The sequence below is a fragment of the Eptatretus burgeri genome, chromosome 7 (genome assembly GCF_056783735.1).
Source record: "Eptatretus burgeri isolate ZD-2024b chromosome 7, Ebu_testis_v1, whole genome shotgun sequence".
In the NCBI taxonomy this organism is placed as follows: domain Eukaryota; kingdom Metazoa; phylum Chordata; class Myxini; order Myxiniformes; family Myxinidae; genus Eptatretus; species Eptatretus burgeri.
In genome coordinates this window covers 10,881,347-10,907,289 of record NC_140967.1, presented here as the reverse complement: position 1 = coordinate 10,907,289, position 25,943 = coordinate 10,881,347, and the positions used below count along the sequence as shown (strand labels likewise).

At 46.9% G+C, this 25,943-nt stretch overlaps 1 long non-coding RNA gene and 1 pseudogene across 2 annotated transcripts in view; one reads left to right on the top strand and one right to left on the bottom strand.

The window, feature by feature from the left end:
- Window positions 1–8,547, bottom strand: part of LOC147022664 (uncharacterized) — an 8,616-nt pseudogene extending 69 nt beyond the window's left edge.
- LOC147022662 (uncharacterized) overlaps window positions 1–25,943 on the top strand; it is a 134,676-nt gene that overhangs the window by 21,280 nt on the left and 87,453 nt on the right. The gene's annotated exons all lie outside the window — the stretch shown is intronic.

Here is a 25,943-nt window from a genome sequence, read left to right as displayed (position 1 = left end):
ACCAATGACAGGACACGTTGCTGCGTCGGCGTGGCCGATGCGCCATTTAGTTACCAATCACAGGACACGTTGCTGCGTCGGCCAGTGTGCGGCCGGCTGACGATTACGTCACGTGCCGTGCCGGCTACAATGGGGATCGGTGCCTAAGTTACCGTGGCGTAGGAGTGGCAATGGTCAATGGCAGCGAATGTCATGCCAAGCATAGACAGGGGGGTAAACTTGATTTTAATTTTGATTTTAATTAACTCTGTGTGTGTAAGTATCACAGCAGTTGTTACTTCAATGCAAGCGAGAATTCATGGAATGCATGTGAACATTCGTACGGGCACGCACCACTTCCGGATGGTGATGACTTAATGTATTCTAATAATTTCTCGATTTCTTATGTGCTTTAATAGATAAACACAATGCCCCAATCCAGTAATCGTTTATGAGAGTGAAGGAACGGCCTATGGTTTTGTTTGAAAAAATGTCCCCCCCCCCCTCTTTTGCACGTACATTTTTTTTCTTTCTTTCTTTTTTTCTCTTCTCATCTCTGTGTTTTTCCTTGCGATGACATTGCGAAAAGGCAAAATACGTTGGCGCTAATTGAATAATTGGCTGTTAAAACTAAATTGCGAATAATCGTAACTGCGATATGCGAACTTCCGGACAGTGAAGACTTAACTTCCGGACTTCCGGATAGTGACGACTTACTGTATTCTTTGTCGATTTTTTTTTTTCTCGATTTATCGACTTACTGTATTCTTTCTTTCTCGATTTCTGTACTTTCTCGATTTCTTTCTCGATTTTCTTAAACACAATGCCCCAATCCAGTCGTCGTTTACGACAGCGAAGGAACGAAGCTGCGCGTCGTGCACGCGCAATGGAATCTAACGAAGCACGAGCTGCTCGCTTGACACGCGACGCAATGCACGTGACAAGGTGTCATGCAGCTGAAACGGATGAAGAACGAACTGCTCACTTGGCAGACAACACTGAATGCGAGGCAAGGTGTCGTGCAGAAGAAACGGATGAAGAACGAACTGCTCGCTTGGCAGACAACACTGAACGCGAGGCAAGGCGTCGTGCAGAAGAAACGGATGAAGAACAAACTGCTCGCTTGGCAGACAACACTGAACGCGAGGAAAGGCGTCGTGCAGAAGAAACGGATGAAGAACAAACTGCTCGCTTGGCAGACAACACTGAATGCGAGGAAAGGTGTCGTGCAGAATAAACGGATGAAGGACGAACTGCTCGCTTGGCAGACAACACTGGACGCGAGGCAAGGCGCCGTGCAGAAGAAACGGATGAAGAACGAGCTGCTCGCTTGACACGCGACGCTACGCGCGTGACAAGGCATCGTGCAGCTGAAACGGATGAAGAACGAGCTGCTCACTTGGCAGACAACACTGGACGCGAGGCAAGGCGTCGTGCAGAAGAAACGGATGAAGAACGAGCTGCTCACTTGGCAAATATGGCCACGCACGTACGGGCATGCACTAGTACTTAAAATGTTGACACCCAATCAAGATGATAAGATACATTTAACACAGGTTTTCAATGCTAATCGGTAATGTGGTTAGTGTTCTTAATGAATTTTCAGGTAACATATCAATCAGTATCACTGCTGTCATCTATCTCCACCCGAGATGAATTAGCGCAACTTGCACCTTTACACACCCCACACATCCATGTATAGTCAATGGGAATACGCTTACAGGTGCATCTGCTGGTGCTACACCCGGTCTTGCAGTTACACCTGAATATCTTGGTCAACTTCTCTGGTGCAGCGGGGAGATATCTGCATCATACCTGACCATGCTGGCCTCTTAGGATGAAGGACAAATGCCACTTCCCACAGAAGATCGATGTGATACGTTGGTTAGTGCACTTCCGTTGCCTGCAGTTCTTTGTTTGTATGTCAATGGATTACGTCCTGTGTGGTGAGATTTTTAAGTTTTGATGTCGATCCTTCCCACTTTTATGATGTCATCCGTTGTCACTGATACTCGAGGTACAGGTTTACTAAGCAGCTTTCCTGGTGTGAAAGTGGAAATAATCCCCATTCCATGGAATGTTCCAAAGCCATCAAGCGTTCTTATATTGTGATCAACATTGTCACCAACATGCTGAATGAACTCTCCAGATCCAGGCTCAGGCAAATCTGCCCCTTGTGTAAGAGCGGCACTTTTCTCGAACTTCAGCACTTCAGAATAGGAACAACTGAAGCCGTGTTTATGAAGAGTATCTACGATGAACCGTGATGAAAACTGATGATGCATTTCAGTTGCTAGTCCAAATTGCAATGGGGGTTAGAATGACTCTTGGTCTTGTTGCTTCCATTATAGCTTGTCCAATTGATGCTACCTTCAGATCAGTATTTTTGCCAACGAACAAACCTTGCAACAACATCAGTAGTGACTGTGGAATGAACTGCACAGCTGCTTCTATTGATGACATATGTTCTCTGGTTGGATATACATCATTACAAGAGTCAACTGCCTTTATGTCACTCTTGATAAGCTTGGCAACTGTGTTTATCATTCGTATTTTCTCAATATTGCGGTCCTCTTTCTTCTGTTCCTTGTAAAAGTCATGGAGAATAGTTGCTGCTGTTTGTCTGAAAGTTACAACATTTGGCTTCCCATTCAGCTCGGTTATTATGATATTGTCACCAAAATGTTCCATGAGTTTACTCTTCATATGTGTAAAGCCATAAGCTGCAACCTCTGAACCCAAAAGACCTGTTTCCATTTTCTCAATCAAGTCTGTTATTGTAATCTGTTCATCATCATTTTCCTCCAGGTACTTTGCAACCAACAGGAATACTTCATATCTTTCTGTTTCTTTGGGTCTCCCAAGCCTTTGTTTCTTTGCAACATGACCGAGTCCAGAGGAATGTTGCTGTGGAACCTGCTTCCCAGTCCTGAAGTTGACATTACAGCTTTGATGGTAAACTGCATCGGCTGTGATTAGGTCATGAGCATATGCAATTCTACCTGAAACTAACGTAGACCATTCATCTTTCTTTTGTGCACATGAATGCAAGATAATATTTTGGAATGATGTGGTTCTTACAGGATAGACATCCATGCCATCACGCTTTTTCTCATTGTAGGTAGCTTGTTCGCCGCAAAACAAACAGTGCTTGTCCAAACTGAACGTTGGCGTTTCTGAACGAAGGATACACGGTGAGGGCTGATCTTGTTCAGTTACTTTTTCCTGTGCCTTTGCAATCGTCTGTGGATGAGTGAAAACCCGTCGGCATTCTGTGTGTACTCGCTGACCTTTATGAGTTGTTATACTACTTCCTTGCTTCTCACTGGCCCTGTTGATACTCTCGCTCCCCTTTTCTCGGAGGATTGCAGTATCCTGACAATCTTTTAAACTCTTTTCGCAGAAAACACTCAGCCATAGCTATCTGTAATTCATGAAAGAACAGAGCAGAAACAATACTAGTTAGGGTTAGGGTTACGGTGCAATCGGATACAGTACTTGGATGCAAAGTTATAGTGAAAATATGAATTTTCTCTTATGACAGAAGCTAATTTGCATAATATGCAAATTATATTCAAAAATATTAATTTGCAAATGTGCCTATCATGTTCACTGACCTTCAAAACATGGGTTTGGACACTTGATTTGCTTCAATTGGGTACTTTGATGCAAAGTTATAGTGAAAATATGAATTTTCTCTTTTGGCGGAAGTTAATTTTCATATTATGCAAGTTACACTACTTTCCCATGCTAGGATTTTTTAGGACTTTTAGTATGGTGATTAGGGGGTCTTACTGAAATGCACTGCAGTGGAAACAATTCTTTTGCAATTAGTGGTGGGTGAAGATACTAATTTGACTGGACTATGCCTGAAAGGGGTTACCCCCTCAAATTTGCTACATTGACTGGACGAGCATGATTGTTATGCCGTGAACAAACTTTGGTACATCACTGGTGATGAAGGTTGGGGTAAAGTTTAATCGAAATGGTGTGTTTAGTTTCGGAGAGGTTGCAAGTGTTTGTGGAATAACTAACTGATGGACGGACGGGCAGACGACGTGTCATCCCGTAAGCTCCACGTAACTACGTTCCAGGTGAGCTAAAATAATGCCACTGTCCGATCAAGTGTCCCCTCCGATGGGGGCGGGGGTTGGTGGCGGAGTTTGGCTTAAGCCGCGGCCCTTCCGCCCCGGCCCTTCCGCGAAGCGTTCAGAGGTGAAGTATTTCTCTGGAATTAAACCATTTGCATTGAGGTATTTATAATATGTGTGCAGAGTGAAATCATTGCTATAATTCATGCACCTGTGTTTGTTTTGTTTGTGTGTTGGTTTGTCGTGCTATTCCTCATACAGTTGTAGTGGGGCAGCTTAGCCCAAATATTCAAAAGAATTGTGCATTTTGTGATACAAGCACCAAATTTGGCACAAATGTACATTAATATGTTGCGAACATTTTCAGATATTGGGCCACTTGAAATTCTCTCTTTATGTCCGCCATATTGGATTTCAAAATGGCCGCCACTTGAAATCGACATTTGCTATTATCTCTGGACGTCATGCAGCTATTGACTTGAATCTGGTATCTAAATGTATGTTTTTGGGGGCAAGGAATCCAATGGTAGTGGCCATGATCCGGCACTCAATGGACGTCGTGAAGAATGCTGTGGAACACCTGAATCCTGGACAGACACCAGTGGTCACCGTTGATCAGACACTGTTTGCTTTGGCCAAGCAGATACAGTGGAAGTGGCCAGAGAGCTATGGTGAAGACCAGATAGTGGTGATGTTTGGTGGCCTCCACATAGAGATGGCGGCACTGAGGACACTGGGGGACTGGCTGAAAGGGAGTGGTTGGGTGCAAGCCGAGATTGCGACAGTAGTGACAGCAGACTCATTCCTGCGAGCATCCCATGTCTTGCGCACAAGAAGAGCACATCAAGTGACTGCAGCAGCACTGTACATCCTGCAACACCGTTCCTACAACCACTACTGTCTGGGAGAAACCAGGGATGCAGAGGACCTTCTGGAGTTTGAAGACTGGTGTTGCCAGAGAGTAGAAGACATCCCCCAGTTTCACGACTGGGCAACCGTGCTGGAATTAGAACTGTTGGTTCAAGTGTATGTGCGTTCTCTCAGGCAGGGATCGTTAATGATGTACCTCGATGCTCTGACAGAGCTGGTCCCCTGGTTCCATGCACTGCATCACACCCACTATGCTAGGTGGATACCAATGCACCTGAAGGACATGGCCGAACTCACCATCAAACACCCAGATGGAGCCAGGAAATTCAGGGAAAGCCACTTCACCGTTCAGAAAACACAGAGGGTGTTCTCTTCAATCCCGATTGACCAGGCACATGAGCAGAATAATGCCTGCATCAAAGGAGACTGTGGAGCAGTTGGGCTCACTGACAACCCTAGTGCCCTACGTCGCTGGATGGTTGCGGGACCAGAAGTTGCCAGGGTGATCGAAGAATTCCAGTATGGGAACCAACACTGGAGACGGCAAACAGCAGACACATGTCATCATGATCAGACGCCAAGTGTACAGGCCTCATTTGTGATAGATGTTCGCTCTCTCGTCGGTGTCATAGAGGAGATGGGAAACCCATTCGGGGAGGAGAGTCAGGATGTAGTCAAACTGGACACAAAGGAGATCGCAGGAGATATGTTTTTGCTTCATGTACGTAATGTGGGGCGGTTTTGGGAGGCAGTGGGGAGGGGGGGGGGGGAGTTGCGTGTAGGAAGCTGTCTGTTGCCTATACACCACCCAAATGAAGGTTTGCATCAAAATAACGTTTTGCATGCTTGGAACAAGATTGCCCGTAGGGTCGTTACTCCTGCTCGTTAACATTTAAAAAAAAAATGTTTTTAAAACCTCTGCAATCGTCACAGGAATACATTGAGGGTAAGTAGTCACACGATCCCACAGGACCTCAAACATTAAGGAAATATGGCCATTTGGCTCATCATTGCCGTGGCGCACTCCCGGGTTAATTTTTTTGCTGTTAGTCATAGATGTGACTGATGATTTAGTGCTACCCTCCCCCCCCCCCCCTCCGTAAATTATGGCAAGAACATATAATTTGACTGCAAAGGAATACAAAGTCCAACTGTTTAAGGACAGCACTTGAGATCTGTAAGATCCACAAGGGAATGCGAGAAGATGGGACCGCCAGCTTGACGTCCTCTTTGAAAGACAACCAAATCATTGATGCTGAACAGTGAACACGACCCGTGTGGCAGTTTGCAGTCGGGCCAGAAATCGATTCACCATCCAAGATTGCTCAAGGGCGAAGACCGAACCTCTGCGATATTGCATCAGCCCAAGACCATAACGGCAGGTTATCTTGTGCTAACGGTCAACCCCAAGCGATACGATGTGATCAAAGTGGTTTCGCTGCGTTTTACGAAAGCAATACAAGTCATCGATACTTAAATTGCCTTCAGTTTGTGTGATCGGTTCATTCTCACTTGACGCGTCTCTCTCTCCTCCCTCCTCTCCTCCCTCTCCTCTCTCCTCTCCTCCCCTCCCTCCTCCCTCCCTCTCCTGCTCCCTCTCCTCCCTCCCTCTCCTGCTCCCTCTCCTGCTCCCTCTCCTGCTCCCTCTCCTCCTCCCTCTCCTCCTCCCTCCCTCTCCTCCCTCCCTCTCCTGCTCCCTCTCCTCCCTCCCTCTCCTGCTCCCTCTCCTGCTCCCTCTCCTGCTCCCTCTCCTGCTCCCTCTCCCTCCCTCTCCCCCTCCCTCTCCCCCTTCCTCCCTCTCCTCCCTCTCCCCCTCCCTCTCCTCCCTCTCCCCCTCCCTCTCCCCCTCCCTCTCCCCCTCCCTCTCCCCCTCCCTCTCCCCCTCCCTCTCCCTCCCTCTCCCCCTCCCTCTCCCCCTCCCTCTCTCCTCCCTCTCTCCTCCCTCTCTCCTCCCTCTCTCCTCCCTCTCTCCTCCCTCTCTCCCTCCCTCTCCCTCTCTCCTCCCTCTCCTCTCTCCTCCCTCTCCCTCTCTCCTCCCTCTCCCTCTCTCCTCCCTCTCCCTCTCTCCTCCCTCTCCCTCTCTCCTCCCTCTCCCTCTCTCCTCCCTCTCCCTCTCTCCTCCCTCTCCCTCTCTCCTCCCTCTCCCTCTCTCCTCCCTCTCCCTCTCTCCTCCCTCTCCCTCTCTCTCCTCCTCTCCCTCTCTCCTCCCTCTCCCTCTCTCCTCCCTCTCCCTCTCTCCTCCCTCTCCCTCTCTCCTCCCTCTCCCTCTCTCCTCCCTCTCCCTCTCTCCTCCCTCTCCCTCTCTCCTCCCTCTCCCTCTCTCCTCCCTCTCCCTCTCTCCTCCCTCTCCCTCTCTCCTCCCTCTCCTCCCTCTCCTCCCTCTTCTCCCTCTCCTCCCTCTTCTCCCTCTCCCACTCTCCCTCCCTATCCTCCCTCCTCTCCTCCTCCCTCCCTCTCCTCCTCCCTCTCCTCCTCCCTCTCCTCCTCCCTCCCTCTCCTCCCTCCCTCTCCTGCTCCCTCTCCTGCTCCCTCTCCTCCCTCCCTCTCCTGCTCCCTCTCCTGCTCCCTCTCCTGCTCCCTCTCCTGCTCCCTCTCCTGCTCCCTCTCCCCTCCCTCTCCTGCTCCCTCTCCTCCCTCTCCTCCCTCTCCCCTCCTTCCCCCTCCTTCCCCCTCTCCCCTCCCTCTCCTCCCTCTCCCCCTCCCTCTCCCCCTCCCTCTCCCCCTCCCTCTCCCCTTCCTCTCCCTCCCTCTCCCCCTCCCTCTCCCCCTTCCTCCCTCTCCTCCCTCTCCCCCTCCCTCTCCTCCCTCTCCCCCTCCCTCTCCCCCTCCCTCTCCGCCTCCCTCTCCCTTCCTCCCTCTCCTTCCCTCCCTCTCCTCCTCCCTCCCTCTCCCCCTCTCCTCTCCCCCTCCCTCTCCCCCTCCCTCTCCCCTCCCTCTCTCTCTCCCTCTCCCCCCTCCCTCTCCCCTCCCTCTCCCTCCCTCTCCTCCCTCTCCTCCTCCCTCTCCTCCTCCCTCTCCTCCCTCTCCTCCTCCCTCTCCTCCTCCCTCTCCTCCCTCTCCTCCCTCTCTCCTCCCTCTCTCCTCCCTCTCTCCTCCCTCTCCTCCCTCTCCTCCCTCTCCCTCTCTCCTCCCTCTCCCTCTCCCTCTCTCCTCCCTCTCCCTCTCTCCTCCCTCTCCCTCTCTCCTCCCTCTCCCTCTCTCCTCCCTCTCCCTCTCTCCTCCCTCTCCTCCCTCTTCTCCCTCTCCCACTCTCCCTCCCTATCCTCCCTATCCTCCCTCTCTCTCCTTCAGTGTTCTTCATTACACCTGCATGCTTTGTCTGTGACGTCACTCAGATACCCTTCTGACGTGTTTTCAGGAAACCTGTCGTCACATTCGATTTCCCTGTAAACTTGTCTCGATTAAAAAGTGAAATAAAATGCAATCGCACCTCGTCCACTGGATCTGATATAAACACAGCGCTCAGCAATGGCACACAAGTCGATACTCGAGGGAGACCAATTGTGGAGGCACCTGCCTTCTCAGGGGACATCAAACGACGTAAATCGAGGATCTTTGAACCGCATGAGGGTCCATTGTTCATCAGATCCATCTGGAAACAAAACATGCCGCTCTGAGCCCATCCATTGCAGACGGTTCGCGATACATTTCAAAAAAACAGTACGGGTGCCCGATTCCCCTTTTCCTCCAGGAAGCACGGATATCAGACGGGGGGTTAAAAGCACGGATATCAGACGGGGGGTTAAAAGCACGGATATCAGACGGGGGGTTAAAAGCACGGATATCAGACGGGGGGTTAAAAGCACGGATATCAGACGGGGGGTTAAAAGCACGGATATCAGACGGGGGTTAAAAGCACGGATATCAGACGGGGGTTAAAAGCACGGATATCAGACGGGGGTTAAAAGCACGGATATCAGACGGGGGTTACAAGCACGGATATCAGACGGGGGTTAAAAGCACGGATATCAGACGGGGGTTAAAAGCACGGATATCAGACGGGGGGGGGGTTAAAAGCACGGATATCAGACGGGGGGGGTTAAAAGCACGGATATCAGACGGGGGGTTAAAAGCACGGATATCAGACGGGGGTTAAAAGCACGGATATCAGACGGGGGGTTAAAAGCACGGATATCAGACGGGGGGGGGGGGTTAAAAGCACGGATATCAGACGGGGGGTTAAAAGCACGGATATCAGACGGGGGGGGGTTAAAAGCACGGATATCAGACGGGGGGGTTAAAAGCACGGATATCAGACGGGGGGTTAAAAGCACGGATATCAGACGGGGGGTTAAAAACACGGATATCAGACGGGGGGGGGGTTAAAAGCACGGATATCAGACGGGGGGGTTAAAAGCACGGATATCAGACGGGGGGTTTAAAAGCACGGATATCAGACGGGGGGTTTAAAAGCACGGATATCAGACGGGGGGTTTAAAAGCACGGATATCAGACGGGGGGTTTAAAAGCACGGATATCAGACGGGGGGTTAAAAGCACGGATATCAGACGGGGGGTTAAAAGCACGGATATCAGACGGGGGGTTAAAAGCACGGATATCAGACGGGGGGGGAGCACGGATATCAGACGGATATCAGACGGGGGGGTTAAAAGCACGGATATCAGACGGGGGGTTAAAAGCACGGATATCAGACGGGGGGTTAAAAGCACGGATATCAGACGGGGGGTTAAAAGCACGGATATCAGACGGGGGCGGGGGGTTAAAAGCACGGATATCAGACGGGGGGTTAAAAGCACGGATATCAGACGGGGGGGGGGGGGGTTAAAAGCACGGATATCAGACGGGGGGGTTAAAAGCACGGATATCAGACGGGGGGTTAAAAGCACGGATATCAGACGGGGGGTTAAAAGCACGGATATCAGACGGGGGGTTAAAAGCACGGATATCAGACGGGGGGTTAAAAGCACGGATATCAGACGGGGGAAAAAAGCACGGATATCAGACGGGGGGTTAAAAGCACGGATATCAGACGGGGGGTTAAAAGCACGGATATCAGACGGGGGGTTAAAAGCACGGATATCAGACGGGGGGTTAAAAGCACGGATATCAGACGGGGGGTTAAAAGCACGGATATCAGACGGGGGGTTACAAGCACGGATATCAGACGGGGGTTAAAAGCACGGATATCAGACGGGGGTTAAAAGCACGGATATCAGACGGGGGTTAAAAGCACGGATATCAGACGGGGGGTTAAAAGCACGGATATCAGACGGGGGGGTTAAAAGCACGGATATCAGACGCGGGGGTTAAAAGCACGGATATCAGACGGGGGGTTAAAAGCACGGATATCAGACGGGGGGGTTAAAAGCACGGATATCAGACGGGGGGTTAAAAGCACGGATATCAGACGGGGGGTTAAAAGCACGGATATCAGACGGGGGTTAAAAGCACGGATATCAGACGGGGTTAAAAGCACGGATATCAGACGGGGGTTAAAAGCACGGATATCAGACGGGGGTTAAAAGCACGGATATCAGACGGGGGTTAAAAGCACGGATATCAGACGGGGGTTAAAAGCACGGATATCAGACGGGGGTTAAAAGCACGGATATCAGACGGGGGTTAAAAGCACGGATATCAGACGGGGGTTAAAAGCACGGATATCAGACGGGGGTTAAAAGCACGGATATCAGACGGGGGTTAAAAGCACGGATATCAGACGGGGGTTAAAAGCACGGATATCAGAGGGGGGTTAAAAGCACGGATATCAGAGGGGGTTAAAAGCACGGATATCAGAGGGGGGTTAAAAGCACGGATATCAGAGGGGGTTAAAAGCACGGATATCAGAGGGGTTTAAAAGCACGGATATCAGAGGGGTTTAAAAGCACGGATTTCAGAGGGGGTTTGAAGGCACGGATTTCAGAGGGGGTTTGAAGGCACGGATATCAGAGGGGGTTTGAAGGCACGGATATCAGAGGGGGTTTGAAGGCACGGATATCAGAGGGGGTTTGAAGGCACGGATATCAGAGGGGGTTTGAAGGCACGGATATCAGAGGGGGTTTGAAGGCACGGATATCAGAGGGGGTTTGAAGGCACGGATATCAGAGGGGGTTTAAAAGCACGGATATCAGAGGGGGTTTAAAAGCACGGATATCAGAGGGGGTTTAAAAGCACGGATATCAGAGCGGGGTTTAAAAGCACGGATATCAGAGGGGGGTTTAAAAGCACGGATATCAGAGGGGGTTTAAAAGCACGGATATCAGAGGGGGTTTAAAAGCACGGATATCAGAGGGGGTTTAAAAGCACGGATATCAGAGGGGGTTTAAAAGCACGGATATCAGAGGGGGTTTAAAAGCACGGATATCAGAGGGGGTTTAAAAGCACGGATATCAGAGGGGGTTTAAAAGCACGGATATCAGAGGGGGTTCAAAAACACGGATAGCAGAGGGGGGTTTAAAAGCACGGATATCAGAGGGGGGTTAAAAAGCACGGATATCAGAGGGGGGTTTAAAAGCACGGATATCAGACGGGGGTTTAAAAGCACGGATATCAGACGGGGGTTTAAAAGCACGGATATCAGACGGGGGTTTAAAAGCACGGATATCAGACGGGGGTTAAAAGCACGGATATCAGACGGGGGGTTAAAAGCACGGATATCAGACGGGGGTTAAAAGCACGGATATCAGACGGGGGGGTTAAAAGCACGGATATCAGACGGGGGGGTTAAAAGCACGGATATCAGACGGGGGGGTTAAAAGCACGGATATCAGACGGGGGGGGTTAAAAGCACGGATATCAGACGGGGGGTTAAAAGCACGGATATCAGACGGGGGGTTAAAAGCACGGATATCAGACGGGGGGTTAAAAGCACGGATATCAGACGGGGGGTTAAAAGCACGGATATGAGACGGGGGGTTAAAAGCACGGATATCAGACGGGGTGTTAAAAGCACGGATATCAGAGGAGGGTTTAAAAGCACGGATATCAGATCAGACGGGTGTTTGAAAAGCACGGATATCAGCGGCGGGTTTAAAAGCACGGATTTCAGAGGGGGGTTAAAAGCACAGATATTTCAGGCTATTTTATCTTTATTTTATTTCATTTTCTTTTTCCTTCCAGTACTGTTTTTGGAACACAATTTTCATTTCGCAATGTAGAATGTGAATTTAAAGTTGAAATGTATTGGCATGCGAATACAAAATAATACATAGCAAAACCATGGACGTCTTCGTCTCCGTGTGATCGCAGATATTGTCAGCCCAAATATTGTTGAACTGTAACTCGTGCATCCTGAACCAAAGGAGACCTGACTATCCTCACCTGGACGAGTAGTTCCCGAGTCTGTGCACGTCACAGAGCGATCCCAAGTTTCTTCAGCGAGTCGTACACTCACTGTTTGTGTGTGGACACGGGCGGCGCTGTGCAAACTTGAACACATGCATTGCACTCTCATCCATATATTTGCAATGAGCTTTCTGTAAGCACCATTAGGCACTCAAGCAAATTTGACCAAAATATTACCGCTTCGGCGCGATGCAGGTGAGGAAGCATGACCGGTTTACCGACAAACATGGTACACACCATGCTGTGTCGCACACACTGAGTTTTGCTTGCTCCTTGTTTCGTCCTATGCACTGCATCTAGCTCACTCCACATTGTGTCTCATGTGCTTCCTGCAGCTCTCACTCCATGCTGTGTCGCACACACAGTTTAGCTCGCTCCTTGCTGCGTCCTATGCACTGCATCGAGCTCACTCTACATTGTGTCTCATGTGCTTCCTGCAGCTCTCACTCCATGCTGCATCCAACTCACTTCATATTTCGTTCAGCACACTGTGCTGCATCCTATGCACTGAGTTGAGCTTGTGCTATACTGCATCCTTCATGTTTCTTCCAGCACACTCCATGCTGTGTCCTGTATGCCTGTGACCAGCTCGCCCCATACTGCATCCCACATGCCACATTCTGCATCTCGTGCGCTGCATGCAGCTCTCTCCATGCTGTGCCCCACACACTGCATCCAATTTTATCCACGCTGATTCCCGTATGCTGCATCCAGCTCACTCAATATTCTGTCTCAGGAGCTGCGTCCATGTCAATTTGTGCTGTATCTACCTCACTCCATGCTGCATCCAGTACATTCCATGCTCTGTCCCACTGCACTGTGTACAATTCACCCCCCGCTGCTTTCCGGCCCTGCGTCCAGCTTACTTCTTGCTGTGTCCCACACATTGCCTCCAGCTCGCTCCATGTTGCATCTCATGCACTATGTCCATGTCGCCCCATGCTGCGTCCTGCGTTTAGCTCTCCACGTGCTGTGTCCAGCTCACTGCGTGCTGTGTTTATCTCACTACATACTACATCCACCTCACTCCCTTCTGCTTCCAGCACACTACATGCTGCTTCCCATGCACTAATTTCAGCTCCCTCCGTATTGCGTCCTGTGCACTGTTTAGCTTGCTGATTGCTTTGTGTTGCATCCATCATGCATCATGCTGCGTCCTGCACACCATGTTCAGCACGCTCTGTATCGCGTCCCGTGCACTGCGCCCAACACGTTCTATTCCTCATCCCGTGCACTGCGTCCAACACGCTCTCTGCCGCATCCCGTGTACTGCGCCCAGCACGCTCTGTGCCGCGTCCCGTGCACTGTGCCCAGCACGTTCTGTGCCGCGTCTCGTGTAATGCGTCCAGCACGCTCTGTGCCGCATCCCGTGTAATGCGTCCAGCACGCTCTGTGCGCGTCCCGTGCACTGCGTCCAGCACGTTCTATGCCGCATCCCGTGCACTGCGTCCAGCACGCTCTGTGCCGCATCCCGTGTACTGCGCCAGCACGCTCTGTGCCGCGTCCCGTGCACTGCGTCCAGCACGCTCTGTGCCGCATCCCGTGTACTGCGCCAGCACGCTCTGTGCCGCGTCCCGTGCACTGCGTCCAGCACGCTCTTTGCCGCATCCCGTGCACTGCGTCCAGCACGCTCTGTGCCGCGTCCCGTGCACTGCCTCCAGCACGCTCTGTGCCGCGTCCCGTGCACTGCCTCCAGCACGCTCTGTGCCGCGTCCCGTGCACTGCGTCCAGCACGCTCTGTGCCGCGTCCCGTGCACTGCGTCCAGCACGCTGTGTACCGCGTCCATGAAGCTACACTCCATGCTGGATTTCATGTGCTCCGTGGTGATCTCAACTGAATTGTTCTCGCTCTGTGTTGAATTTCATACAGTCTGTGTACTTGGTTGTGTGCTCTGCATTCTTGGTATCGTTCTTGCTGAGTACGGCTCGCTCCGTGCTGCACAAATCTCAGTCCATCCTGCACCCTGCACACTCTTTTCTTAACTCGTCCCGCTCCGTGCTGCATTTTGCGAGCTCCGCATGCTTCGATCATCACACCGTGAAGCTGTCGTGGTCCCTGCGCCTGCCAAGCGTCGGCCGAGGAGTTCCTCTCTCCACGTCGGTTCAAACGGCGGATTTTGGACGAGTCAACAGTGTTAACATTGACACTGTTTGCCTGGTCGTTTGGGTGCGCAATCAGTGCGTTGACACAGGGCTCGTCGTTCAAATATTATAAACACCAAGACAAACGGGAGAGCGAGCACGGGAAAGCGGCCGTGTTTGCTGTTTTCATTGCGGATCCCGTTTGTGCAAAGACTCGTCACATCGCCAGAGGAATACCCCAAGCTCGAGGCACCCACACCCTATTGATCAAGGTGCGAGTCTCAGGTTCTTCACGGTTCCTCATCACGGCCTATTTCCACCGCCTGCTTGTCGTTAACCGTTTATTTCTGTTTCTCTTCTGACATCTCGAGGTGCACTTAGCAACAAATACAAAACGATCAAATGAAATATTTGCATACTCCACAGTCTACACGAACGGCTACAAGGTTTGCTGTGCGTGTTCATGGAAGCATGTGTGGTGAATGGCTGCATCACACCGATTGTTTCGGAGACTATAAAGTGATGTAAACAGAGTTCGATGTGGGATTTTCAAAAATGACGGTGTTGTGGGGGATAGGGGAGCAGTTTAACCGGAATAAAAACTGGAAAATTATTTGGCCAACACCAGAAGTGCATTTTCATGATAGGATGCCACCATCATACCCGAATAAATGATGTAATATCCTTCGAGAAAATAAGGGATAAAAGAAAGAAATATATATATATATATATATATATATATATATATATATATATATATATATATATATATATATATATATATATATATATATATATATATCTATATCCCTGGATAAATTATCTTGCTACAATCCTTGGATTAAATCCCTGCATAAAAGCCACGAAACACTGTGATTAAAGTAATAAAATGCATAGATATCATTCCTACATATAACATCGCCACACAATAAGTGCCTAGATTCAGTCGCTGGGTGGAAGATGTAAAATACCCAGATAAAAGCTACAAAATCTCTATAAAGTACATGGATAAAAGATCTGAAATACCTGGAAAAAAAAAAGTATGGTTAAAAAAAAAAAACACTGGACATAATATATACAATCCATTGATGAGATACCTGGATATTTAAAAAAAAAAAAATTAATCCCCTCGATAAAAGATATAAACACGTGGATTTAATACCGGATTAAAGGAATAAATATTTGCAAGAAACACTAGAATCCTCTTTTCTTTTCTTTTTTTCGCGCTGAAGTTGTAATTTTGGAAAAATGGTTGGTGTATTCCCCTCGGTTCAGACTCCACTCACCTTTCGCTGAATCTCGCTTGGTCTCCTTCAATAATATCGGTTTGAATTGATCTTCATCCATAATAGCCATTTATATTGATCTCCATTCATGATATTCGTTTGTATTGATCTCGCTCCATAATATTGGTTTGTATTGATCTCTCTCGATAATATTGGTTTGTAATGACCCCCTCCATAGTATTGGTTTGTATCAATATTTCTCAATAATATCAGTTTGTATCGATATCCCTCAATAATATCGGTTTGTATCGATCTCTCTCTATAATATTGATGTGCATTGATCTTTCTCCATAATATTAGTTTGTATCAATATCCCTCCAAAATATCACTTTGTGTCAATCTCCATCCATAATATCAGTTTGTATCAATCTCCCTTCATAATATCGGTTTGTATAGATATCTCTCAATCGTATCGGTTTGTATCGATGTCCCTCAATCGTATTGGTTTGTATCGATGTCCCTCAATCGTATTGGTTTGTATCGATGTCCCTCAATCGTATCGGTTTGTATCGATGTCCCTCAATCGTATCGGTTTGTATCGATGTCCCTCAATCGTATCGGTTTGTATCGATGTCCCTCAATCGTATCGGTTTGTACCGATATCCCTCAATAATATCAGTTTGTATCGATATCCCTCAATAATATCGGTTTGTATCGATCTCTCTCTGTAATATTTATGTGCATTGATCTTTCTCCATAATATTAGTTTGTATCAATATCCCTCCAAAATATCACTTTGTGTCAATCTCCATCCATAATATCAGTTTGTATCAATCTTCCTTCATAATATCGGTTTGTATCGATATCTCTCAATCGTATCGGTTTGTATCGATGTCCCTCAATCGTATCGCTTTGTATCGATGTCCCTCAATCGTATCGCTTTGTATCGATGTCCCTCAATCGTATCGCTTTGTATCGATGTCCCTCAATCGTATCGCTTTGTATCGATGTCCCTCAATCGTATCGCTTTGTATCGATGTCCCTCAATCGTATCGCTTTGTATCGATGTCCCTCAATCGTATCGCTTTGTATCGATGTCCCTCAATCGTATCGCTTTGTATCGATGTCCCTCAATCGTATCGCTTTGTATCGATGTCCCTCAATCGTATCGCTTTGTATCGATGTCCCTCAATCGTATCGCTTTGTATCGATGTCCCTCAATCGTATCGCTTTGTATCGATGTCCCTCAATCGTATCGCTTTGTATCGATGTCCCTCAATCGTATCGCTTTGTATCGATGTCCCTCAATCGTATCGCTTTGTATCGATGTCCCTCAATCGTATCGCTTTGTATCGATGTCCCTCAATCGTATCGCTTTGTATCGATGTCCCTCAATCGTATCGCTTTGTATCGATGTCCCTCAATCGTATCGCTTTGTATCGATGTCCCTCAATCGTATCGCTTTGTATCGATGTCCCTCAATCGTATCGCTTTGTATCGATGTCCCTCAATCGTATCGCTTTGTATCGATGTCCCTCAATCGTATCGCTTTGTATCGATGTCCCTCAATCGTATCGCTTTGTATCGATGTCCCTCAATAGTATCGCTTTGTATCGATGTCCCTCAATAGTATCGCTTTGTATCGATGTCCCTCAATAGTATCGCTTTGTATCGATGTCCCTCAATAGTATCGCTTTGTATCGATGTCCCTCAATAGTATCGCTTTGTATCGATGTCCCTCAATAGTATCGCTTTGTATCGATGTCCCTCAATAGTATCGCTTTGTATCGATGTCCCTCAATAGTATCGCTTTGTATCGATGTCCCTCAATAGTATCGCTTTGTCTTGATCTCTCTCTCTAATATTAGTTTGTGTCGATCTATGTCCATTATATTGATTTGTGTTTATCTCCCTCCATCATAATTGTTTGTATTGATCACCCTCCATAATATTGGTTTTTTTATTGATCTATCTCCACAATATTGGTTTGAATTGATCTCCCTCCATAATATTGGGTTGCGTTGATCTCCCTCCATAATATTGGTTTGTATCGATCTTCCTCTATCATAATGGTTTATATTGATCTTCCTCCACATTATCGGTTTTGTATCGATAAAACGCAATAATATTGGTTTGTATTGATCTCCCTCCATAATATTGGTTTGTATCGATCTATCTCCATAATGTTGATTTGTGTTGATCTCCTTCCGTAATATTGGTTTGCATTGATCTCCCTGCATAATATTGGTTTTTTATTGATCTATCTCCACAATATTGGTTTGAATTGATCTCCCTCCATAATATTGGTTTGCGTTGATCTCCCTCCATAATATTGGTTTGTATCGATCTTCCTCCATCATAATGGTTTATATTGATCTTCCTCCACATTATCGGTTTTGTATCGATAAAACGCAATAATATTGGTTTGTATTGATCTCCCTCCATAATATTGGTTTGTATCGATCTATCTCCATAATGTTGATTTGTGTTGATCTCCTTCCGTAATATTGGTTTGCATTGATCTCCCTGCATAATATTGGTTTGTATCGATCTTGCTCCACATTATCGGTTTTGTATCGATATCCTGCAATAATATTGGTTTCTATTGATCTCCCTCCATAATGTTGATTTGTGTTGATCTACTTCCGTAATATTGGTTTGCATTGATCTCCTTGCATATTATTAGTTTGTATCGATCTTCCTCCATCATAATGGTTTGTATTGATCGCCCTCCATAATATTGGTTTGTATCAATCTATCTCCATAATATTGGTTTGTGTTGATCTCCCTCTGTAATATTGGTTTGTATCGATCTTCCTCCATCATAATGGTTTATATTGATCTTCCTCCACATTATCGGTTTTGTATTGATCTCTCTCTATAATATCGGTTTGTATAAGTCTCCCTCCATCATATTGGTCTGTATCGTTCTCCTTCCGTAATATTAGTTTGTATCGATCTATCTCCATAATATGTGTTTGTAATGATCTCTCTATATAATATCAGTTTGTTCCGATCTCCCTCCATATTATTGGTTGGTATTGATATGCCCCCATAATATTGCTTTGTATCGATCCTCCTCCATAACATCACTTTGTATCAATCTCCATCCATATATTGGTTTCTGTAGATCTCCCTCCATTATATCGGTTTATATTGATCTCCCTCCATCTTATCGGTTTATTTCAATATCATCGGTTTGTATAGGTTTACCTCCGTATTATCGCTTTGCATTGATATCCATCCATAATATTTCTTTGTATCGATATCCATCCGTAATATTGCTTTGTAGCAACCTCCATCCATAACATTGGTTTGTATTGAACTGCCACCATAATATTGGTTTGTTTCGATCTATCTCCATAACATTGGTTTGTATTGATCTGCCACCATAATTTTGGTTTGTATTGGTGTGCCACCATAATATTTGTTTGTTTCGATCTATTTCCATAACATTGGTTTGTATTGAACTGCTACCATAATATTGGTTTGTTTCGATATCCATCCATAATATTGCTTTGTAGCAACCTCCATCCATAACATTAGTTTTTATTGATCTGCCACCATAATATTGGTTTGTTTCAATCTATCTCCATAATATTGGTTTGTATTGATCTGCCACCATAATTTTGGTTTGTATTGGTCTGCCACCCTAATATTGGTTCGTATCGATCTCCCTCCATAATATTTGTTTGTAGTGGTCTCTGTATAATACAGGTTTGCACAGATCTCCCTCCGTATTTTCACTTTGTATCGATCTCCCTCCATAATTAACCTCCGCCATCGAAGATCGGAGGTTACTGTTTTCACCCCTTTCTGTTTGTTTGTTTGTTATCTTGCCAAAATGAAGTTTTTGCAAGATATGTTAGTCAGCTTGTATGTTTTTTTATTTATTTATTATTTATTTTTTTTTTTTGTCTGTAATCACGTATAAAAAATTCTGCAGAGCACAGTTATCATTGGAAATTTTTGTAACTTCGCATATCAGAGGCCTATAGAGGTCCCTTTCAGCGCATAAAATTTTGAAGGTCAAGGTCACTTTGTCGCAAATCAGGGGAGTCGACGAAACCCTTATTTTTTTGAGTAATTTTGATCGGATCGTCTTCAAACTTTATGAGAATATAGTTCATGGTCTGGCGCTCAGCTGATTAATTTTTGGTGGCGATTGGCTTTGACCTTCATGGTTAGCGCCTAAGGTCAAACATATTTGACCCCAAGGTCAAATTTTCAAGTTTTAGGAACCATATCGTGTAGTACCTCAAATTGAACACCTCGATGAGTGCTTTCTAGATATGTCAAGCTTGAGACATTATGACGTCATTTGGTGACGTCATGAGGCAAATACATATTTTTCATGGTTACTCTGTAGAACGATTCTCATCGGAATCTCTCGTAGGCAGATATTCCTCAAGGAGTCGCTCCTGGTGGATAGCAGCTCTGTTCACCTCAGTGTGACCTTAAAGAAGTCACACGTGGTCACCTTTTGGCAAGATACGGGTCACCCTGTGGGTGACATTTGTTTATTTGTTTGTTTGTGAACAGTATTACGGAAATCCGTCGAGGAGTTTTTCGACGAAACTTGGTGGGGGGGTTAGGTATGGTCCAAGGATCATGCCATTAGATTTTGGAGTCCCCCCCAAAAAAAATTGTAAAAGATTTTTTTTTCGCATTTCTACATGTTTTAAGTGATTTCCAACCCCCCCCCCCAAAAAAAAATTGTTGGAAAAAAAATTTTTTTTTTTTTTGCATTTCTACATGTTTTAAGAGATTTCCAACCCCCTCTATAACTGTCAGCACTGTTGACATCATATTTAATGAACAAGATATAAGGTTCATTTGAGTGGCTCAGCAGTATTGGCGGCGGAGGATTTGCACTCTCCCGAGTGCTCCCCCTCTAGTTATGTTTTGTATCTATCTCCCTCCACATTTCCAATGTCGAAGAATGTCTATTATCTGAGTCCAGGTACAATCCCATACATTTTATTTTAAAATATAAAATGTGCATCGAATCAAATAAATAACTCTTTTTCTGTGTATGGGAGGGCCAGGGGGGGGGGAGGATGAGAAGGGGATCATGGAGGAGGTCTGAGAAGCAGAATGTTCTTGTGGTTTTCTCTGAAGAAGTTTTGGAATTGACCCAAGCTTGTCACCCTGTTTTTGAGGAGGAAGAAGTGACTTCGTTGGAGAGGAAGAAGAAAGACCTCAGAGATGGAGGAGAGACAACAGATCTCTGTCTCTGTCTCTCATATATATATATATATATATATATATATATATATATATATATATATATATATATATATATATATATATATATATATATATATATATATATATATATATATATTGCAAATATGGTTTTGTGACATAATGTATGCATTCTAGCAGATATACTGTCGATACTTGTTGCGACTGTCATTCACACGCATGTTGTACTTTGGAATAAACATCAAAATTACCTGCACACTCAGCTGAGGTGTATCCCATGTACAAAACAAGTGCGAAGTAACATGTGTTATAAGCCATCAAAACAAAGGTGCAACACCATTGCTCTGCAGTACCAATGAGTACGTACTTCATTCCATACATTATCCCATTCAAACAGTCAGCCGAGCAAGATACTCACAATGGTCCAAGAAAAAGTATAACGGTAATTCAAGATGGATTTATGTGATATACGTATATCTTGGACTGTAATGTGCACATATCTCGTTGGGAGAGCTTCTTGAATGCTAATATCAATGCTAATATTAGCATTGATATTAGCATTGAATGCTAATATGCTAATGAATGCTAATAATATAATATAATATCAATGCTAATAACGAATGTGTCTGTTTCTTTCCCTTCCCCTATTCCCCACTCCTCCATCAGAAAAGGAGGTTTTTAAATCGTCCTCGGATTTGTTCCATGATGTGCTGTATACACAATTAATACCTTCATATGGAATTTCAATCGAATCCTACAGGATCCCATGTAAATCGTTTCATACGGTCATTTTTCAAGTCAGACAATGCGTTTCTATGAAATAAGACTTTCAGCTCATACAGAGGAGATAGTTTTGCCTTTTTTAAACTCACTCTCTGCTATATAATATAATCAATTGAATGATTACACTACAAGCCCATGAAATTAGGATTATTTACATTTCCCAAATGATTTATAAAATTTTCCAGATCACATGATGTCATCGTGAAAAAGTCGCGGATTTCAAAGAGGACTCCGGAGAGACGGACGCGACACCATGGATCTTTGTGTGCTCGCGCGCTGCTTCAACTTTCTTTCTCCTTCCCCACCAATAACGGTCTTTTGGAAGGTTGTTTGCTTTCTGTTGCCGCGGCAACAATTCCAGTGCTTGAGCGAATGTCACCCGCTGGCAGCAACCGGGCTCGCCGTCCCGGCCATGGTCACCGGGCGAGAGGAGCGACCCTGAGGTCCATGCCTGAACAAGGAGTTTGCGCGAACGCTCCACATCGAGCCGTCGCGCTCGCATCAAACCGCATATAGGGGATCAATAGGGGAAGCGTATATAGGAGACGAGCTAAGCTTTCTGGTCGGGTAATCTCCGTGCCGAAGCGCTAATCTGCGCCGCTGTCAGGCGAAACCGATCGACTCGTTTGCTGGAATTCACACCCGGGAAACCGATCGCCTCCATCTAATTGTCCTGCAGCCCAGATCAAATAGCGCCTCCATCTAATTGTCCTGCCGCCCAGATCAAATAGCGCCTCCCTGCAGCCGCATAAACAGCTCGGGAGAAATATCGGAGCGTAATCTCAAGGCAAACTTGGGCGCGCCGGGCGCCCAGAAAAGATATTAGTTTGGCTTGATTGCCTTGCTTGGCTCCGCGGCCCCCGAATCCATCCATGGTCAATAAAACCCCCGGAGTCCTGCTCCGTGCTTTATTAACATAGAGGAGTTTTAACGGACACTCCAGGGAAGTCCGTACAGATGTGCACCTGCTTTGCGTCATGGGTGGACAGAACAAATTGATGCCAATGAATCATGGTTTGGAAATATGGAAATACGACATTCGTACCCCCTCTCCCACCACCACCATAGTTCGATGAACAATAACTTTAACATTGTAATTTCCAATTGTGTATTCCACGTGAAGAAAACCTTTTGTCATGTCACTTCGACAGTCGATACAACGTCGGTTTGATCAAGATTAATGGCACAAACAATTTTGCATTTCGTGTCAATGTTAAACTTTGAAAACATACTCACAAATCGATTGTTATTGAACAATACATGTACAGTGCAAACTTGTTTTATGAGTATTTCAAGCCATGTGTATGCGTTCGAGCCGGTAATGAAGCGGTCAGGGTCCCGTGACTACCCAAAGCTACACGTGCTATGTTCTCATCAATTGATCTTGAATTATCATTATGGAGAATATGGTTCTGTTTAAAGAGGAATAATCAAATAATACAGGAACAAGAGTGAAAAACCAATCATGCCACTCGAAGGGCACTCGCAAGAGCACATACCTCCGCCAGGCTGACCAGTTTACGTTTTGCATCCCACTGACAGGTATGAACTATGACAGGTTTATGTATGTATATATACTGTATAAGTATGTATGTATATATATATATATATATATATATATATATGTATGTATGTATATTATTTTAATGTATGTATGTTCCGGAAATACAGCCAAAACGGTACACGATAGCACAAAAATATTAGGGCCACCATACTCACCACTCGCCTGCGGTGTGCAGTATCAAGTTTTGTTCAAATCGGGCAACAAAAAAAATAATAAAAAATCAATTCCCGATTTAGTCAAGTACTCTTCGAGAGAATTTGATCAATGCAAACAACTTCTGATATAATGTTCGCTGGAGCTATCTTTTTTTTTTTCTTGAAAAGATTTTTTTTCATCAACCGCTGTCACAACGCGAACAAAATGGGTTCACGGGTCATCTAAGATATATATATATATATATATATATATATATATATATATATATATATATATATATATATATATATATATATATATATATAATCATTTTGGCCCTATTTCTCAATGGTGAAGAACCACTGAAAAAATTCTCGAATCCGGATCCAGATCATCACCAAAATGGAATCACTTCCTCCTTGCCACACACCCAACCTGTCCGCCAAGTTTCGTCCAGATCCATAACATTTTGAAATATCATGCTATATATCGATTTTTGGCCCCTTCGCCCCGCCTTTTCAACAATGCTTCCTACAGTCCCTCACTGTGTGGACTTCAAACATCTGAGGCCTCTGCTCCATTTTGACAGATCTCTCAATCCAGGCTGCTGCTGAAAAACTGGACTTCATCTGTTTAACATAACCTGTCATGTTAAAGGTACTCACCTTCCTCCCACAGGATGTCCACGACTCCTTAGTGTCACTCCTTGGTGATCATCTCCTCCCATTTGATAAGTTTGAACAATGTCCTTGTGTCAGTGTTACACTTTTACATCAATAAGTCAATTTCCCTGTTCAGGTACTGTGATTAAACCTCCCAACTCCCAGGAATACTTTTGGCTGCAACTTCCACTCTATCCCACACGTTGTTTGTCTGTGTGTTGTCCTGTCCTCCTTATCTTGATAACTCAATCCACATTTTCTCCTCTCGCCCTCTCACCCTCTCTCTCTCTCTCTCTCTCTCTCTCTCTCTCTCTCTCTCTCTCTCTCTCTCTCTCTCTCTCTCTCTCTCTCTCTCTCTCTCTCTCTCTCTCTCTCTCTCTCTCTCTCTCTCTCTCTCTCTCTCTCTCTCTCTCTCTCTCTCTCTCTCTCTCTCTCTCTCTCTCTCTCTCTCTCTCTCTCTCTCTCTCTCTCTCTCTCTCTCTCTCTCGCCCTCTCTCTCGCCCTCTCTCTCGCCTCTCTCTCGCCCTCTCTCGCCCTCTCTCGCCCTCTCTCTCGCCCTCTCTCTCGCCCTCTCTCTCGCCCTCTCTCTCGCCCTCTCTCTCGCCCTCTCTCTCGCCCTCTCTCTCTCGCCCTCTCTCTCTCCCTCTCTCTCCCCCTCTCTCTCCCTCCCTCTCTCTCGCCCTCTCTCTCTCGCCTTCTCTCTCTCGCCCTCTCTCTCTCGCTCTCTCTCTCGCCCTCTCTCTCTCGCCCTCTCTCTCTCGCCCTCTCTCTCGCCCTCTCTCTCGCCCTCTCTCTCGCCCTCTCTCTCGCCCTCTCTCTCGCCCTCTCTCTCGCCCTCTCTCTCGCCCTCTCTCTCGCCCTCTCTCTCGCCCTCTCTCTCGCCCTCTCTCTCGCCCTCTCTCTCGCCCTCTCTCTCTCTCTCTCGCCCTCTCTCTCGCCCTCTCTCTCGCCCTCTCTCTCGCCCTCTCTCTCGCCCTCTCTCTCGCCCTCTCTCTCGCCCTCTCTCTCGCCCTCTCTCTCGCCCTCTCTCTCGCCCTCTCTCTCGCCCTCTCTCTCGCCCTCTCTCTCGCCCTCTCTCTCGCCCTCTCTCTCGCCCTCTCTCTCGCCCTCTCTCTCGCCCTCTCTCTCGCCCTCTCTCTCGCCCTCTCTCTCGCCCTCTCTCTCGCCCTCTCTCTCGCCCTCTCTCTCGCCCTCTCTCTCGCCCTCTCTCTCGCCCTCTCTCTCGCCCTCTCTCTCGCCCTCTCTCTCGCCCTCTCTCTCGCCCTCTCTCTCGCCCTCTCTCTCGCCCTCTCTCTCGCCCTCTCTCTCGCCCTCTCTCTCGCCCTCTCTCTCGCCCTCTCTCTCCCCCTCTCTCTCGCCCTCTCTCTCGCCCTCTCTCTCGCCCTCTCTCTCGCCCTCTCTCTCGCCCTCTCTCTCGCCCTCTCTCTCGCCCTCTCTCTCGCCCTCTCTCTCGCCCTCTCTCTCGCCCTCTCTCTCGCCCTCTCTCTCGCCCTCTCTCTCGCCCTCTCTCTCGCCCTCTCTCTCGCCCTCTCTCTCGCCCTCTCTCTCGCCCTCTCTCTCGCCCTCTCTCTCGCCCTCTCTCTCGCCCTCTCTCTCGCCCTCTCTCTCGCCCTCTCTCTCTCGCCCTCTCTCTCGCCCTCTCTCTCGCCCTCTCTCTCGCCCTCTCTCTCGCCCTCTCTTCTCGCCCTCTCTTCTCGCCCTCTCTTCTCGCCCTCTCTTCTCGCCCTCTCTTCTCGCCCTCTCTCTCTCTCTTCTCACCCTCTCGCCCTCTCTTCTTCATACGTTGTGATTTCAATTGTCACCTTGCAAATGCAAAGAACTTCTTTGACTCCATGTGCTGACTCAATCTGTGAACTTTCTGATCCAGATTTTTCCAAATGGCAAATTCTCCCTTCTGGACTTGGTGATGATAAACTTTCCCACAAATGTCTCCTGCTCTTCCTCTGCTCCAATTGGTTCATCTCTGATCATGTGCTTTTGAGAGTCAACATCTCTCTGGCTATTTTCAGAGCTGCCTCAATGCCAGAGAGTCTGGCAT